We start from the raw sequence: 7,711 nt of genomic DNA on the forward strand, positions 1-7,711 counted from the left end.
ATAAAAGGCATCAGAATCGGCAAAGTAGTCAAACTTTCCCTTTTCGCAGACAACATGATACTCTACATGGAAAACCCTATCGACTCCACCAGCAGTCTTCTAGAACTGATCAATGAATTCAGTAATATTGCAGGGTACAAAGTCAATGTACAGAAATCAGTTGCATTCTTATACACCAAAAATGAAGCAACAGAAAGAGACAGCAAGAAACAGATCCCATTCACAATTGCACAAAAAAACATAAAATACCTAGGAATAAACTTAATCTAAAATGTAAAAGACCTGTATGCTGAAAACTATAGAAAACTTATGAAGGAAATTGAAGAAGACACAAAGAAATGGAAAAACATTCCGTGCTCATGGATTGGAAGAATAAACATTGTTAAAATGTCATTATTACCCAAAGCAACTTACACATTCAATGCGATCCCCATCAAAGTTGCACCAGCATTCTTCTCGAAGCTAGAACAGAAGAATTTTAATGTCCTAAAAATTTCTTGTGCTTCACCTATCCATTCCTTCCTCCTCTCAAAGTCCTGGCAACCACTGGTCTTCCATAGTTTGTAATATACACTTTTGCATAGTGTTTCAATGATCAATTGCTGCATGACAAACCATTCTAAAAGGTAGTGGCTTTTAGCAACCTCTTACTATTATCTCTAACTTTACTATGAGCTGCCTGAGGTTAGCTGGACCGTTCTTGCTTGCATTCAAGCTTACTGCTTGAGGATACATCTTGGGATGCAGTAAGGTGGTAGCTGGCAATGCAACCATCTAAAGAGTCTTAGTGTAAGACAGCTTCTTTACCCACGTCTGGAGCCTCAGTGGGAATGACTGGAACAGCTGGGGGCTGGCCAGGCATCTCTGTCTTTCAGTGTGGCCTCTTCACATGCCTAGCTCAGGCTTTCTCACAGCACGGCAGGGTACTTGGACTTTGTACATGGCAGCTGGCTTCCCTCTGAGTGTACTATGAAGGAGGAAACTGAAGCTGACATTTCTCTTAAAGGCCAAGGCCTAACATGGCACAGTATTGTACCTATTGTATTCTGTTGGTCCAGATAGTCACAGGCTCAGCCTAGATTTAAGGGATTGGATAAATTAGACCCCATCTGTTGGTAGGGGAGTGACAAAGAATTTATGACATCTTTATTCCACACAGATGGATAACATAGTATTTGAGTTAAGCCTGGAATGAGAAATTGATAATTATGACAGACAAAAATAGGACTATGAAAGGGCATTTTAGGCAAAGGAAACTGTGAAATTATATGCAGGGGATGGAAGTCGACAATATTCCAGTTTCCTGGAGTGTAGTAAGTGGACTTGGTGAAGCATAATATAGATTAATGTCAGATAACGGCAGTTTTGGATATTACACTAGGGAGTTAGCACTTGATTCAGCAGTCAGTAGCTACAAAAGAATGTATGGTTTAGCTCTCTAACTTTTCTTAAATCTCGAGGAGAGAAGAGCGTAGTACTTATGGAGCAGTACGTGGTTTTAAAAATATTTTTTTGATGAACCTATTCATCATAGCAAGGATAATTTGTATAGGTGGTGGAACACATTATCACCTTTAAGTCTTTTCTTAGCCTTGCCTCATTATCCTTAGCCAAAAATCTAATGCCTGCCTCCTCTATATTCCTGTAGTATTTTCTTCAATTTTAGCACTATAGCCAGTCACAGCGTGTTGTATCAAGGTTATTTCTGTATGTATCGGCTGCTTTAGTTCGTAGACACATTCCACAGAGGCCTTTCCTTATCTAGTGTCCAATCCTGTTGAATGGATGATTTAGCTCAATAAGTTTAAATTAACATATGAAAACACAATTGTATCTCTTATAAGCTGGTCGGACAATTGATTTCCCTTATGACTCTCCTTGATTACTTGAAATATGAATTTGGTTTAGCTAATTGTATCTTATCCTTCCTCATAGTAGTTAAGTAGAGAGAAGAAATTAAAATGACAATCACTTCTTTATCTCTAAATTTTTTTTATTTTGATTGAGGACTGAAGTGTTTTTCCTATTCTATTTCATTATACACCTGTATTTTCTTCTTTTAAATGTCGCTTTATGAAAGGATCAAGAATTGTACATGGATGCCAGAATATACTTTAAGGTAATAGGTTTATAGAAATGTTATGCTTAGTAAAATTGAGATATTTTATAAGTGGAAGTTCATAATAGTTTTGAGTAAAGTACAATGTACAATTAGATGATAGGAAGAGAAGATATACATAATAGAAACTTTATTTATTGACTTTCTCTTGAGCATGAATCTGTACACATCTATGCAAACATTTGTATTTTATACTATTTGAAATAAGAAAAGCAAAGTAAAATGATAATTATTATGAATGACCTCCAAAATGACTCATTATGAACAAGACAACAAGGGATTCTTCTTCCTTGTAACTCTAACGTATCTATTCTTTAATATGTTAGAGTTCTTTTCCTTAGTGTTAGAACTAGATAAAATCTCATATGTAATTAATCGTGTTCACTCAGAAGCAGCTGCTAGGTCATATACCAGAAATTAGTACCTAGCAGCTTAAAATCTTACTCTTTTCTTTTTAGGTATGATTATACTTTTCTTAGTTGGTCTTATTGTTCTCTAATCTCTTCTGTAAATTAGGAGATGCCTGTGATGGGCTGGCATGCTATATTTGAACGTGGTTTTACAAATAGGTGTTGGGAATTCAAGTTAAAACTGAGAGAGAAGTTCAAAATGTATTGTGTTTCAGTCAATCTCCAGGCTACAAGAAAGATGCTAAGTGTGTCTTCTCTAAATATATTATTAACTAAAAATTATTATTTCCCCCCAGCATTTAAAAGGTACATAGTGTCGGGATTTTTGTCGCTGTTACTGTGTAATTCAGAATGCCCTGGATTATACCAGCTTTAACTGAAATGAGGCAAAGTCTTAAACTCTTTGTTTGAATAAAAATTCAGCATTTATAGTATTACTGTTACATGTAGGTATCAAAGAGAGGAAAAGGAATCCCAAAAGTGTTCTTAGTGCCTAAAAATGAAACCTCACAACTACTTATACTTTCAGGAAACAAGGATGCCAATTTGGATACTATTACCAGGTCAAATAATTATTGAAATATTGAGAAATAATCATGATTGAAAACTTGGAGTGCTAACAGGTTATATTTCTCAGGGCAGAGCAATAATCCCTAAAGTCCAGGTATCTCAAAAAATTCTTTTGTATAAATAATACTTCCAAAGACAGTTTCAATAACATAACACAGAATAGATTATACATTTTACATATATTTCATAGGAGTACAAGATCAACACTTGTAGATCTTGTTCTCCATTCACCATTTTATCAAAGCCAGCCCTATGAGGCAGAAAAATACATACTTTTTACTGCAACTGTATGGAGAGAAACGTTTTATCCTTTCCATATTTCAAAGATTTCTTACAACAGCATTTAGAAGCACAAGTAATTTCAAATCTTAGCACCATGAGATTGTAACTTAGCACCAAGAGGGGAGAGAAAAGTTGGCCTAAGAAAATTATAATTTAAAATGTCAAAAGGAGAAGGCACAGAGAAGATTTACAAAGAGAGCTATGAGACATCTCATGTTTTGCATGCACAATTCTTTCCTTTCTAACTGTAATCAACACTCCATCTTAAGTTTGGATCTGTGTAGTCTTTCTCAAATATCTTACTGCAGCACAATACTTAGTATCTCAGTATGCATGTTTGTGATGCGTTGTTTTAAGGCTACATTGCTTGTTACATTTCATAAGCATTACTTACATGTAGATGAACACTATCTTGTTTGTTTTATTTTGTATTTCTTAATTCCCTACAAGGCCACCAGCTGATATAAATAAGTTCTTATCCTCAATGCAGTGTGACTTGCAAAACTTTGTTCTGTATGGGGCTTAATAAATCATGGATACACTTTAAATGTACAGGAATGTAGATGGAGGGTTCCTTACAAGGAATGAACATATTCATGCTTTGATGGCTAAGGTGAAACTCCAAGTCATTCTCTCAATGGAGACCAGGTTTAGAAAAGCAGTCCTGTGCTGGGAGAACTGGACAGCAACATGCAGAAGAATGAAACTGGACCACTTTCTGACACCATACACAAACAATAAATTCAAAGTGGATGAAAGACCTAAATGTGAGACAGGAAACTATCAAAATTATAGAAGAAAAAACAGGCAATACCCTCTTTGATCACGGCCACAGCAACTTCTTACTTGAAACATCTCTGAAGGCAAGGGAAATAAAAGCAAAAATGAACTGTTGGGACTACATCAATATAAAAAGCTTCTACACAGCAAAAGAAACCACAAAACTAAAAGGCAACAAAAAGAATGTGAGAAGATATTGACAAATGACATATCAGATAAAGGGTTAGTATCCAAAAGCTATAAAGAACATACCAATTTCAATACCCAAAAAGCAAATAATCCAGTGAAGAAATGAGCAAAAGACATGAATAGATATTTTTTTCCAAAGAAGACATCCAAATGGCTAACAGACACATGTAAAGATGCTCAACATCATTCATCATCAGGGAAATACAAATCAAAACCACATTGAAAAAAAATCACATTGAGATACCACCTTACAATTGTCAGAGTGGCTTACATTAACAACTCAGGGAACAACAGATGTTGGCAAGGATGTGGAGAAAGGGGAATCCTTTTGCATTGCTGGTGGGAATGCAAACTGGTGCAGCCACTCTGGAAAACAGTGTGGAGGTTTCTCAAAAAATTTAAAATAAAATTACCCTATGACCCAGCGATAGCACTACTAGGAATTTATCCAAAGGCTACAGGATTCCTGATTCATAGCAGTACATGTACCCCAATGTTTATAGCAGTGCTATCAACAATAGCCAAATTATGGGAAAAGCCCAAATGTCCATCAACTGATGAAAAGATAAAGAAGACATGGTATGTCTTTATCTTATATATAAAAGGTAGTATGTACACACACACACACACACACACACACACACACACACACACACTGGAATACTATTAGGCAATGAAAAGGAATGAAATCTTGCCATTTCTAACAACATGGATGGATGGATGGATGGAGCTGAAGGGTATTATGCTAAGTAAAATAAGTCAGTAAGAGAAAGACAGATAGCATATGTTTTCATGCATATGTGGAAGTTGAGAAACTTAATAAAAACCATGGGGGAAGGGAAAGAAAAAAAAGTTACAAATAGAGAGGGAAGCAAACCATGAGACTTTTAAATATAGAGAAAACCCTGAAGGTTGATGGGGAAAATGGGTGATGGGCATTGAGAAGGGCACTTGTTGGGATGAACCCTGGGTGTTGTATGTAAGTAGTGGATTATGGGAATCTAAACCTGAAGCCAAGAGCATGCTCTATACATTGTATGTTAGCTAACTTGGCAATAAATTGTATATATTATTTATTTTTGAGAGACAGAGAGAGAGAGAGAATGGGGGAGGGGCAGAGAGAGAGAGAGAGAGGGAGATAGAGAATCCAAAGCAAGATCCAGCCTCTGAGCTGTTAGCACAAAGTTTGAGGCGGGGCTCAGATCCACAAATGGTGAGATCATGACCTGAGCCAAAGCCAGATACTTAGCGGACTGAGCCACCCAGGTACCCCACCCCAAAAACTTTTAATAGGAAGTATTCCAACCATGGGACAAGATCATTTAGAAGTGTCTTGCTGATAGTCATTATGTCAGCTCTTTCACATCATAAAAATGCACATATAATAACTAAATTATTTTTATGTGAACATTTAAAAAAATGTGAATAAAATCAATCATATTCAAAGGGAAAGATAAGTTTGTTTCTCTGTTTTTTAGAACTTTCTTACATTGAAGACTTGACATATAGGACAGATTTCATAATATTTTTGAGCAATGCTGGAAAAATTTGGAGTATACTAATCATGCTAAATATTCTTAACAGCCTTTTTGTTGTTATGTCTGTACCATGGATCACAGGACCAATATGAGAGAGTAAATTCTTTGGTGCTATTAAGTGGTTGAGAAATGTCAAAGGTAAATTGTATGTAAAAGACACCCTGAGCACATCATCTTTAAAAATCATTGTTATAAAGAGCATATATGTATATATATATGCATATATACATATATATATGCACACACACAGATTATTATATATCATATAATAGTATTTAGTTTTTCTCTTTCTATTATTTATGCTATACATAAGTTATATATATATATAATTTTACACATATAAGTGTATTTATTCAAAATAGGAACCTGATTTTGAAGGGCAATATCCAAATGAGTTGACAAAGTAGAACTGTTAGCTGTTAAAGATAAAAGATCCTGAGAATAGAGAATAGTCACTGCTCTAGTTGTGCAATTAGAGGACACATTTTCTAACAACCAAGAAGAAGCAAAGTTTCCTCTGTGAAACTAATGAAACTTAAGCATTAAAATCTCTCAACTTAACCTGTGTGCAACATAAAAACCTTTAAATGTTTCAGCTCCTTTAGAACTGAACAGTCCCCATTGTTTTTACAATTGCACGTCATCTTGAGCGACCACCAATGCACGGCAAGGGCCAAGTGGATGGTAGCAAAACTTTGAGAGGTGGGAGAAACACTCTGGTGATGGTAATAGGTTCTGCCCGTCAGACAACCTGCACAGAGGGCAAAGAGGGAATTTTGATAACTGATTTGCAATCATTTAGTACTAACTCATAGTCAGAGATCAATTTTATTTTCTCAGAGCTACAAGTTTTCTTTCCATATGACACAAAAACTTGAAAATTCACTTTAATATAACTTGAATTATACACATATATACATTACAGTCATATTAAATACTATATTTAAATGACATTGTTTGATCCTCGACACACTTTATCAAGCATCTTATAAGAAAACATTGACCATGTGTTGATTTTGCCAACTTAGGTTGAGTATTAGGAAGAATGAACATGTTCATCCACATAGGGCTTGTATAGTAGCTCTTTGTACTCCTCCTTTTTCTCTTTGTATCTTTTGAATTTATTTCCACTTTTTTTCTCTCTCACATTGGTTTTTCTTTTAAATTATTGAACACAGATACAGAAATTATAAGCATGAATTGCAAAATTATTAATATTAGTTAAACAAAACAGCAGGTTTAGTGTTGGAAATCTCTGTTGTTTTACATTACCTCATAACCAATTTCATCAACATGCTTTCACCATGTTTATTTATCTCTGTGTTGGTAATGTAGCTGACTTTCTGTCCCAATAAATTTCAGGAATAAGTGCTAGTGTTCTTATTTTTTATATTTAATATCTATGTGTGTCAATTTCAAATACAAGATATTAGAGTCCTTATAAAAGGAAAATGTATATGATTATTAAAAATGTGTGCCCTTTGCTCACTTTGACAACACATATACAAAAAGAAATGATAGAAGATGAATAAGGCCCCTGCACAAGGATGACATGCAAATTTGTGAAGCGTTGCATATTTTTTTAAAATAATGCATGCCTACCCACCTCCTTAGTGCAGTAGGCAGTGCATCAGTCTCATAAAATAATGTACGCTCTAATTTATTAATCTTAAAGTAAAATTAAATTCTCCAAATGGTTAATAATAGATCATTAAAAATACACTTTAGATAACCAAGGGGAACAATCCTAGGAATTGTATTAATGAATATACACATTATACAAACACAATATACCATGTATTTTTGTTTTATTAATTTAAATA

The 7,711-nt window shown here is 34.7% G+C and overlaps 1 pseudogene; it reads left to right on the forward strand.

Annotated features, from left to right (window-relative positions):
- Positions 1 to 7,371: 7,371 nt before the first annotated feature.
- Positions 7,372 to 7,470, forward strand: LOC115290938 (annotated as a pseudogene).
- The last annotated feature ends 241 nt before the right edge of the window (positions 7,471 to 7,711 follow it).

Source organism: Suricata suricatta, chromosome 4, assembly GCF_006229205.1.
Source record: "Suricata suricatta isolate VVHF042 chromosome 4, meerkat_22Aug2017_6uvM2_HiC, whole genome shotgun sequence".
Taxonomy (NCBI): domain Eukaryota; kingdom Metazoa; phylum Chordata; class Mammalia; order Carnivora; family Herpestidae; genus Suricata; species Suricata suricatta.